Raw genomic sequence first — 12391 nt, forward strand, 5'->3', positions numbered from 1 at the left:
TCACATAAGGACAAGTGCAGTTTCTCCATAAACTGTTGATTGATAACTTAGGATTTTATCACTTGACATATCAATCATATAGTGGGAAGGATCCTATAGATCAAGACAGTGTGAATGCATGTACCAGTCTGAATAAATAAATACAGTGCCTTTCAAGATTTGTCTCTGGTCATGAAACTACAATACAGACTGGATGTCTAAACAAAGTTCATTCTGAATGTCAATAGATTTTCCTGATTCATTCTCATCCATGACAACATTCTAGAACTGAGTTGTCACTCATCGAAGTCTGTTATCAGGGGTAATCTGGTTAACGATTATAAGATTGATTAAGTGTCTCTTTCCTTGTAGAATGTTGACAGCTGTATAGAACACATTGTATTGCTAAGATGCTCAAACGGAACTTAATCGCTACACTCACCGACACAGCATACAGTTTATCCCTCATACTGGCCCTGACCAAACCGGTAAGTTGCCCCTCACTATAGCTGCACTTCTCCACATAGGTGACCAGGGGATTCTCTCTGCCACATACAAATGCCTCAGTGGAGCTCATTAGTGTAACCATGCAGCCTATTTTGGCAGTTCACAATATCGTCCGTATGTCACGCCCTGACCTTAGAGAGCCTTTTTATTTCTCTATTTGGTTAGGTCAGAGTGTGATTTGGGTGGGTATTCTACTTTGTCTGTTTTTTTGTTGGCCGGGTATGGTTCCCAATCAGAGGCAGATGTCTATCGTTGTCTCTGATTGGGAATCATACTTAGGCAGCCTTTTTCCCACCTGTGTTTGTGGGTAATTATTTATTTTCTGTGAGTGTTTGTGTGCGCCACGTTCGGTTTCTGTTTACCTGTTTTATTTGTGAAGGTTTCACTTTATTAAAGATGTGGAATTACATGCACGCTGCGCCTTGGCTCATTTATGGCAGGGAGTTTGAAGACAGTGAACGTGACACCGTACTGATGTGGAATGAGAGTGGAGGAAGCCAGCCGTGCCCAACCAGGTGCAGTCAGTGGAGGACCTGTACCCGGCCGAAGACTACAACTCTCTGTCCCGAGAGCCCACAGAGGAGGATCTTCAATGGCTAAGGAACCATCTTCGGGACAGGTTCAGTGGAATGGCAGATCTCCTTGAACCTAAGCCAGAACAACAGCTACCCTCCCTGTCTGTACCAGACATTGTTAAAAAAACAAGGGCACCTGAGACATGCAGGCATCCTGGCTGGCATGGCTCTGTTGGTGGAGCAGCAGGACGGTAGGTAACAGTTGGACAGCGCACCAACCTCAACTGGCACACAATGTAGAGAGGGAGGTTGACGGACATTAATTTTGGAGTAGTGGTTACGGCCAAGCGTTACTCCGTCACTGCTAAAAAGGGTCCTCAGATCACCGTCATTGGATGGGGTGTTGTCTGTAAAGTGGGGCACAGGTAACAAAGAGGAGGGCATCAAGGCATTCAAAATGGCTAGAGGGATGGTTGTGAAGGAGTCAGGGCTTTGGGTCACGGGGTCTGGGATCCTGGGTGCCTCACCGGATGGTCTGGTGGGCAACACAGGGTCTTGAAGACCATCCTTACTAGCGTTAGGTCCAAGGTCAACACCAAATCACTGGAAGGGTCACCTACTTCTTTACTGTGTGGACCACCAAAGCCATCACCATCCCCATCCAGCGTGACGACCTCTGGCAGTCTCGTGTTGCTCCTCCTGTCAGTACCTGTTTTCAGGGAAGCCAATGGTCCAAAAATCTTCCTTATATTTCACACAAACACGCTAGGCTCCCAGAATAGATTATATTGCATGCGTTTTGCTCAAATCTGTGATGTTTTGCTCATCTGTGATGTTAAAATGATGTCTTACCCTGGTGTCTTACTTGCTGAAGGGCCCAATCATCCCTGCCTGTACGTGTCATTGTTGAAAAACAAGTGAACAATGATCACATTTGATTTATTTTATTTGTCACATCCACCTAATAGAACAAGTAAATGCTTACTTACAAGTCATTAAAGCCCTTTTTTAAGTAAGAAAATATTTGATAAAAAAATTAATGAACATAATAACAACATTTAAAAAGATACACAACAAAATACCAATTATGAGGGCGATATACGAAGGGTAACGGTACCGAACCACTGTGCTGGGTTACAGGTTAGTCAAGGTAATTGAGGTAATATGTACATGTAGGTAGGTTAAAGTGATTATGCATAGATAATAAACAGGAAGTAGCAGCAACGTTAAATAAAAGGTGGTCAATGCAAATAGTCCAGGTTGCGCTTTGATTAACTGTTTGGGAGTCTTATGGCTTGGGAGTAAAAGCTGTTAAGGACGTTTTTGGACCTAGACTTGGCACTCCAGTACCACTTGCCATGCTGTAGCAGAGAGAACAGTCTATGACTTGTGCGGCTGGAGTCTTTGAAGATTTCCTTTGACATTGCCTGATATAGAGGTCCTGGATGGCAGGAAGTTTGGTCCCAGTGATGTACTGGGATGTACGCATTACTCTCCGTTGTGCCTTAAGGTCAGATGCTGAGCAGTGGCCATACCAAGCGGTGATGCAACCAGTCAGGATGCTCTTGATGGTGCAGCTGTAGAACATTTTGAGGAACTGAGGATCCATGCCACATTTTTTCAGTCTCCTGAAGTGGAATAGGTGTTGTCGTGCCCTCTTCATGACTGAATGTGGACAACAAGGAACTTGAAGCTTTCGACCCACTCTACTTCAGCCTCGTCGATGTGAATCGGGGCGTGCTCAGCCTTCCTTTTCCTGTAGGCCACAATCAGTGATCATTCCTACCACCGTTGTGTCGTCGGCAAACTTAATGATAGTGTTGGAGTCATGGGTGAACAGGGAGTACAGGAGGGGACTAAGCATGCACCCCTGGGGGGCCCCCGTGTTGAGGGTCAGCATGGCAGATGTGTTGTTGCCTACCCTTACCAACTGGGGGCTGCCTGTCAGGAAGTCTAGAATCCAGTTGCAGTGGGAGGCATTTAGTCAAAGGGTCCTTAGCTTAGTAATGAGCTTTGAGAGCACGATGGTGTTGAACACTGAGCTGTAGTCAATGAACAGCATTCTCACATAGGTGTTCCTTTTGTCCAGATGGGAAAGTGCAGTGTGGAGTGCAATAGAGATGGCATCATCTGTGAATCTGTTGGGGCGGTATGCAAATTGTGGTGGGTCTAGGATTTCTGAGATGACGGTGTTGATGTGAGCCATGGCCAGTCTTTCAAAGCACTTCATGGCTACAGACGTGAACGCAACTGGATGGAACTCATTTAGGCAGGTTACCTTGGCATTCTTGAGCACAGGGGATATTGTAGTCGGAAGACTACATACACTTAGGTTGGAGTCATTAAAACTCATTTTTCAACCACTCCACAAATGCATTGTTAACAAACTATAGTTTTGGCAAGTCGGTTAGGACATCTACTTTGTGCATGACACAAGTCATTTTTCCAACAATTGTTTACAGACAGATTATTTCACTTATAATTCACTGTATCACAATTCCAGTGGGTCAGAAGTTTACACACACTAAGTTGATTGTGCCTTTAAACAGCTTGGAAAATTCCCCAAAATTATGTCATGGCTTTAGAAGCTTCTGATAGGCTAATTGACATAATTTGAGTCAATTGTAGGTGTACCTGTGGATGTATTTCAAGGCCTACATTCAAACTCAGTGCCTCTTTGCTTGACATCATGGGAAAATCTAAAGAAATCAGCCAAGACCTCAGAAAAAAACATTAGACTACCACAAGTCTGGTTCATCCTTAGGAGCAATTTCCAAATGCCTGAAGGTACCACGTTCATCTGTACAAACAATAGTACAAGTATAAACACCATGGGACCACACAGCCATCATACCGCTCAGGATGGAGTCACATTCTGTCTCCTAGAGATGAACGTACTTTGATGCAAAAAGTGCAAATCAATCCCAGAACAACAGCAAAGGACCTTGTGAAGATGCTGGAGGAAACAGGTACAAAAGTATCTATATCCACAGTAAAAACTAGTCCCATATCGACATAACCTGAAAGGCCGCTCAACAAGGAAGAAGCCACTGCTCCAAAACCACCATAACAAGCCAGACTACGATTTGCAACTGCACATGGGGACAAAGATCGTACTTTTTGGAGAAATGTCCTCTTGTCTGTTGAAACAAAAAATATAACTGTTTGGCCATGTCAGAGTCGTGTGTATAGGTGGCAGGGAAGTCAGGCGCAGTAGAGTCAAATGGAGTGTAAATGGAGTCTTTTAATAGTCCACTTAACATGCTCCAAACACTAAACACTAACACTAAATACGTACATACATAAACGAACATGGGTACTGTTGGGGAATAATCAGAATTAGTTGGTAACATAGGTAAGATGTTTTATGTTCATCATATGTTTGTAAGTTACTTCTCATCAGAATGTTTATCTTTGTATAATACTGTGGCGGGGTTTGCAGTTATCTGTTCTCTGTCAGGACTAAGTTACTTGGGCCGGAGAGAGGGGAGAGGTCAAGCGTGTATCTCTTGGCTCCACAATGTCTGTGTGCCAGTCAATGTGTCTCTGTGATCTTGTCAAGATAGGGTGGATGTGATATATGCCTGTTGATATGAGGATTTGTTTTATGGTTCTGAGTTTGAGAAAAGAACATAGTTTAGGAGACAAAGCTGAACGATAAATTATGCCCAATGCTGTCTGGCTATGTGTGTCTTTGCTATAAAGGATCTCAGTTGCAATGTGTAAGGGACTCTCAGAGAATTCATTGATAGACACTGAATTGATCTGAGAGTCACAGGGTAGTGATGGAGCTCATATAATTAAAGATGGACTTTATGATAACTCTGACTTGTGTGTGGTTTGCTCTCATGATTTGGTAAATACAGGAAATTTCCACGACAGTACGAGGACCCGTCGCGCACCTATACCACATAAAACAACACTTGACATAAAACAATCTCTGACAAAGACATGAGGGGAAACAGAGGGTTAAATACACAACAGGTAATGAATGGGATTGAAAACAGGTGTGTGTGAAGACAAGACAAAACCAATGAAAAATGATGGCTAGAAGGCCGGTGACGTCGACCGCCGAGCACCGCACGAACAAGGAGAGGCAACGACTTTGGCAGAAGTTGTGACAGGCCATAATGACCATTGTTATGTTTGGACGAAAAAGGGGGCTTTCAAGCCAAACACCATCCCAACCGTGAAGCACGAGGGTGGCAGCATCATGTTGTGGGGGTGCTTTGCTGCAGGAGGGACTTGTGCACTTCACAAAATAGATGGCATCATGAGGGAAGGAAAATTAGGTGGATATAATGAAGCAACATCTCAAGACATCAGTTAAAGTTAAAGCTTGGTTGCAAATGGGTCTTCCAAATGGACAATGACTCCAAGTATACTTCCAAAGTTGTTGCAAAATGGCTTAAGGACAACAAAGTCAAGCTATTGGAGTGGCCATCACAAAGCCCTGACCTCAATCCTATAGAACATTTGTGGGCAGAACTGAAGAAGCATGTGTGTGTAAGGAGGCGTACAAACCTGACTCAGTTACACCAGCTCTGTCAGGAGGAATGGACCAAAATTCACCCAACTTATTATGGAAAGCTTATGGAAGGCTACCCAAAATGTTTGACCCAAGTTAAACACTTTAAAGGCAATGCTACCAAATACTAATTGAGTGTATGTAAACTTCTGACCCACTGGGAATGTGATGAAAGAAAAAAGCAAAAAAAAACGAAATCTACAACTACTACTATTCTGACATTTCACATTCTTAAAATAAAGTGGTGATCCTAACTGACTTAAAACAGGGAATTTTTACTAGGATTAAATGTCGGGAATTGTGAAAAACTGAGTTTAAATGTATTTGACTAAGGTGTATGTAAACTTCCGACTTCAACTGTAAGTATTACAGACTCGGTCAGGGAGAGGTTGAAAATGTCAGTGAAGACACTTGCAGTTAGTCAGCGTGTGAATCAGGCCTTCAATCAGGCCTTCAATAAGACACTGTTGGAAAAGCATTCCAGATGAAGCTGGCTGCAAGAATGCCAAGAGCGTGCAAAGCTGTCATCAAGGCAAAGGGTGGCTAGTTTGAAGAATATAAAATATAACATATATTTTGATTTGTTTAACACTTTTTTTGGTTACTTCATGATTCCATATGTGTTATTTCATAGTTTTGATGTCTTCGCTATTATTCTACAATGTAGAAAATAGTAAAAATAAAGAAAAACTTTTGAATGATGCACGTTACCATAGGTTTGTTCCATTTGATTTAAATCACTTTTTGGCCGCACGGATTTTGATTTGAACAAAACTTTATTTATTTTCCCATGGTAAAAGTGGTCAAAACCCTCAGCTTTTAAATGATATCAAACTGAAACATGAATCTTTTCCATTGATGAAGGCACTGGACCTCCACAGAGCCATGAAACAGGCAAAAGAACAATATCGGAAAAAGGTGGAATCCTATTATACCGCTTGTGGCAGCTGCTACAGTACATTAGGGCTGGGGCACAACTTTGGTTTTAGAAATGGGGGGGGACAAAATATATATATATATATATATTTTTTTTATCCGGTCGGATAAACACATCAAAACAGCCTAACCGACCGCTCAAGGCATCAGCATGGTCCTAAAGCACACCGTTGCCTTGTTTTGTATCACATTCCAGTGATATAACTGGGTGGGGGACAAAAATGCAATTTCAGAATGTGTTACCTATGCAAGCTAGACTCAGAAACCCAGCATTGGTACATTGTGGGAGGCAACCTGTCTGTCTACTCTGTGGGAATGGTTTTCAGCGACAGGGACTGGGAGACTAGTCAGGATCGAGGGAAAGATGAACGGAGCAAAGTACAGAGAGATCCTTGATGAAAACCTGCTCCAGAGTGCTTAGGGCCTCAGACTGGGTGAAGGTTCACCATCCAACAGGACAATGACCCTAAGCACACTGTCCCCAGTGAAAGTTATGCTCCTGCATTACGTATTACAAAGGAAGCCCTGCTCTGCCCAATGATGACTCTCATAACGACCCAACAGATGCACGTCTCATGGTACTCATGGGTATGCAAAATGGGTCAACTTTCAGCAAACATCTCCTGAATATTTTAGCATTCAGGTCCAAAAAGTAACTTTTCTGACCACTTCTACCATGAGCAAATACAGTGCATTCGAAAGTATTCAAAACGATTGACTTTTCCACATTTTGTTACGTTATAGCCTTATTCTAAAATGTATTAAATAAAACATTCTACAACCAATACCCATAATGACAAAGCGAAAACAGGTTTTTGTAAATGTTTTATTACGAATAAAAACAGAAATACCTCATTTACATAAGTATTCAGACCCTTTGCTATGTGCCTCGAAATTGAGCTCAGGCACATCCTGTTCCATTGATCATGATGTTTCTACAACTTGATTGGAGTCCATCTGTGGTAAATTCAATTGATTGGACATGATTTGGAAAGGCCTACACCTGTCTATATAAGGTTCCACAATTGACAGTGCATGTCAGAGCAAAAACCAAGACATGAGCATGAAGGAATTGTCCGTAGAGCTCTGAGACAGGATCGTGTCGAGGAAAAGATCTAAGGAAGGGTACCAAAAAAATTCACCAGCATTGAAGGTCCCCAAGAACACAGTGGCTACCATCATTCTTAAATGGAAGAAGATTTGGAACCACCAACACTCTTCCTAGAGCTGGCCGCCCGGCCAAACTGAGCAATTGTAGGAGAAGGGCCTTGGTCAGGAAGGTAACCAATAATCCGATGGTCACTCTGACAGAGCTCCAGGATTCCTCTGTGGAGATGGGAGAACCTTCCATAAGGACAGCCATCTCTGCAACACTCCACCAATCAGGCCTTTATGGTAGAGCGGCCAGGCAGAAGCCACTCCTCAATAAAAGGCTGAAACTGCACATGACAGCCCGCTTGGAGTTTGCCAAAAGGCACCTAAAGACTCTCAGACCATGAGAAACAAGGTTCTTTAGTCTGAAGTAAGCAAGATTGAACTTTTTGGCCTGAATGCCAAGTGTCATATCTGGAGGAAACCCGGTACCGTCCCTACGGTGATGCATGGTGGTGGCAGCATCATGCTGTGGGGATGGTTTTCAGCGACAGGGACTGGGAGACTAGTCAGGATCGAGGGAAAGATGAACGGAGCAAAGTACAGAGAGATCCTTGATGAAAACCTGCTCCAGAGTGCTTAGGGCCTCAGACTGGGTGAAGGTTCACCTTCCAACAGGACAATGATCCTAAGCACACAGTCAAGACAATGCAGGAGTGGCTTTGGGATAAGTCTCTGAATGTCCTTGAGTGGCCCAGCCAGAGCCCGGACTTGAACCCGATCGAACATCTCTGGAAAGACCTGAAAATAGCTGTGTAGCGATGCTCCCCATCCAACCTGACAGCTGCAGAGAAGAATGGGAGAAACTCCCCAAATACAGGTGTGCCAAGTGTGTAGCGTCATACCCAAGACGACTCAGGGCTGAAATCGCAGCAAAAGGTGCATCAACAAAGTACTGAGTAAACAGTCTGAATACTTATGTAAATAAGGTTTTTCTGTTGTTTGCTTTTTTATAAGTTTGCAAAAATGTTTAAAAAAATGTTTTTATGGGCAATTGTGTGTAGATCGATGAGGGAGAAAAAACTATTTAATACATTTTAGAATAAGGCTGTAACGTAACAAAGTGTGAAAAGTGAAGGGATCTGAATACTTTCCAAATGTATGGAAAGTTTTGTTCAAATCAAAATGGATGTGGTCAAAATGTATTGAAATGGAATGGAACGACCCAATAGCTCTGTCAGTACAGTAGCACTCACATCTGTACCCAAGAAGTGCTTTGAGTGGCTGGTCATGGCTCACATCAACACCATCATCTATGAAACCCTAGACGCACTCCAATTCGCATACCGCCCCAACAGATCCACAGATGACGTAACCTCTATTGCACTCCACACTGCCCTTTCCTACATGTACAAAAGGAATACCTATGGGAGAATGCTATTCATTGACTACAGCTCAGCGTTCAACACCATAGTACCCTCAAAGCTTATCACTAAGCTAAGGGACTAAACACCTCCCTCTGCAACTGGATTCTGGACTTCCTGACGGGCCGCCCCGAGGTGATAAGGATAGGCAACAACACATCCTATATGGAGGAGGTCAGAGACCTGGCAGTGTGGTGCCATGACAACAACCTCTCCCTCAACTTGATCAAGACAAAGGATATGATTGTGGTCCAAACACACCAAGACAGTCGGGAAGAGGGCACGACAAAGGCTATTCCCTTCAGAAGACTAAAAATATTTCAAAAGGTTCTACAGCTGCACCATCGAGAGCAGGGCTGTACACATTACCCTCTGTAGCGCCTTGTGGTTGGAGGCTGGTTGCATCACCGCCTGGTATGGCAACTGCTCGGCCTCCAACCACAAGGCGCTACAGAGGGTAATGTGTACAGCCCAGTACATCACTGGGGCCAAGCTTCCTGCCATCCAGGACCTCTATACCAGGCGATGTCAGAAATTGTCAAAGACTCCCTAGTCATAGACTGTTCTCTCTGCAACTGCATGGCAAGCGGTACCGGAGTGCCAAGTACAGGTCAAAAAGGACTATTAACAGCTCCTACCCACAAGCCATAAGACTGCTGAACAGCTAATCAAATGGATACCAGTACTATTTGCGTTGAACCCCCCCCCCCCCCCTTTTTTCTTTTTTTTTACGGTGTTGCTACTCTCTGTTAATTATCTATGCAGCCACTTTACCACTAGCTAGATGTACGTAAACTCAACAAAAAAAGAAATGTCCTCTCACTGTCAGCTGAGTTTCTTTTCAGCAAACTTAATGTGTAAATGTTTGTGTGAACATAACAAGATTCAACAACTGAGACTTAACTGAACAAGTTCCACAGACATGTGACAAACAGAAATGGAATAATGTGTCCCTGAACAAATGGGGTGTCAAAATCAAAAGTAACAGTCAGTGTCTGGTGTGGCCACCAGCTGCATTAAGTACTGCAGTGCATCTCCTCCTCGTGGACTGCACCAGATTTGCCGGTTCTTGCTGTGAGATGTTACCCCACTCTTCCACCAAGGTACCTGCAAGTTCCCGGACATTTCTGGGGGGAATGGCCCTAGCCCTCACCCTCCGATCCAACAGGTCCTAGACGTGCTCAATGGGATTGAGATCCGGGCTCTTCGCTGGCCATGGCAGAACACTGACATTCCTGTCTTGCAGGAAATCACGCACAATATGAGCAGTATGGCTGGTGGCATTGTCATGCTGGAGGGTCATGTCAGGATGAGCCTGCAGGAAGGGTACCACATGAGAGAGGAGGATGTTGAGATTGCCTGCAATGACAACAAGCTCAGTCTGCCCCAGACCATGATGGACCCTCCACCACCAAATCGATCCCGCTTCAGAGTACAGGCCTCGGTGTAACGCTCATTCCTTCAACGATTAATGCAAATCCGACCATCACCCCTGGTGAGACAAAACCGCGACTCGCCAGTGAAGAGCGCTTTTTGCCAGTCCTGTCTGGTCCAGCAACGGTGGGTTTGTGCCCATAGACGACGTTGTTGCCGGTGATGTCTGGTGAGGACCTGCCTTACAACAGGCCTACAAGCCCCCAGTCCAGCCTCTCTCAGCCTATTGCGGACAATCTAAGCACTGATGGAGGGATTGTGCGTTCCTGGTGTAACTCGGGCAGTTGTTGTTGCCATCCTGTACCTGTCCCGCAGGTGTGATGTTCGGATGTACCGATCCTGTGCAGGTGTTGTTATAGGTGGTCTGCCACTGCGAGGACGATCAGCTGTCCATCCTGTCTCGGTGTAGCGCTGTCTTAGGCGTCGCACATAAATTGCAATTTATTGCCCTGGCCACATAATTGCAGTCCTCATGCCTCCTTGCAGCATGCCTAAGGCACGTTCACGCAGATGAGCAGGGACCCTGGGTATCTTTCTTTTGGTGTTTTTCAGATTCATTAGAAAGGCCTCTTTAGTGTCCTAAGTTTTCATAACTGTGACCTCAATTGCCTACCGTCTGTAAGCTGTTAGTGTCTTAACGACCATTCCACAGGTGCATGTTCATTAATTGTTTATGGTTCATTGAACAAGCATGGGAAACAGTGTTTATACCCTTTACAATGAAGATTTGTGAAGTGATTTGGATTTTTACAAGGTCCTGAAAAAGGTGTTTTTCTTTTTTTGCTGAGTATATTACTTCAATTACCTATTTTTCTTAAAACTGCATTGTTGGTTATGAGCTTGTAAGTAACCATTTCACGTTAAGGTCTACCTGTTGTATTCAGCACAAATAAAATTGGATTTGATGTTATACTCAGATGCATGTGTTTATGGGAGTTGGGTGTTTATGGGAGTTTTGCTCTGTGTGTGAGATGATTTGCCTCTGTCCTCAAGTTGAGGGAACTTTGCTATTGGACAATGTATTATTTGAAACTAGTTAAGTATTTTTGTCAACAGTTTTTTCCGTAACTTTTCATAATTTGTATATTTTGTAAATAACCTCAGGATACAGTCTTTGTCATCACCTGCTGCACTGAAAATGTTGCACTTAGATCATCTGACCCGGTCTGAACTGTTTCTGCTCCACATCAATAGGCTGCCGGGCACAGGGGAGATAGGCGGTCATTTTATGTTAGCGTAAAAATGCATTAAGAAATCGATGTTCCGAAGAAAAAAAAACAGTCAATGCTGAAAAGCAGTATTAACCGCTTTAGTGAATCCAATCACACTAATGCTGAGGGGGAACTAAGGAAAGAGACAAGATTAAGATGTAAAAGCTGAGGTAAGTAATCAGGAGTGGATGTTTTCCTGTAGTATGAGGTGAGTGGGCCAGAAGAGGGACATAATATGAATGGTGGGTGGTGGAAAAAAGAACAGTGCTTCCAAATGAAGAAAAACATGAGATAAAAAGATGAAAAGTTGTGGCAAGTGGTGTTTCATCAGTCTATTATTTTTCACTTCCAGGTGTCACAGGCTCAACTGGCAAGGTACAGCAATACACCAATGTGAGGGGACATGGACAGGAATTGGTTGTTACATCCCATCCTCAAACACATTTCAAATGTGTTCTCGCTCTCCGTTTGTGTCATGGCACTGTGCTCACAGCGCCGTCACGCTTTTCTTACTTTATGTAACAGTGTTAGTGATCAGGTGTCTTTTCTCTGTGGCGGCGATGAGCACTGGAGCACTGCTCTATGACTGGTTCAGCTCCGCCAGGGACACAGGAGACATGGGGTGAGTGATGATGACAGAGAATATGGTGCTGCATGTGGCCAGCAAACACAGCAGTTTTCTCCCTTATCCTTGTCCACGCACCAGGCATAACTGACCATGTCAGCCATCGCTGTTAAAACAATCCCCTTTTTTTCTTCTACCCG

This window comes from Oncorhynchus clarkii, chromosome 18 (assembly GCF_045791955.1).
Source record: "Oncorhynchus clarkii lewisi isolate Uvic-CL-2024 chromosome 18, UVic_Ocla_1.0, whole genome shotgun sequence".
Classification (NCBI taxonomy): domain Eukaryota; kingdom Metazoa; phylum Chordata; class Actinopteri; order Salmoniformes; family Salmonidae; genus Oncorhynchus; species Oncorhynchus clarkii.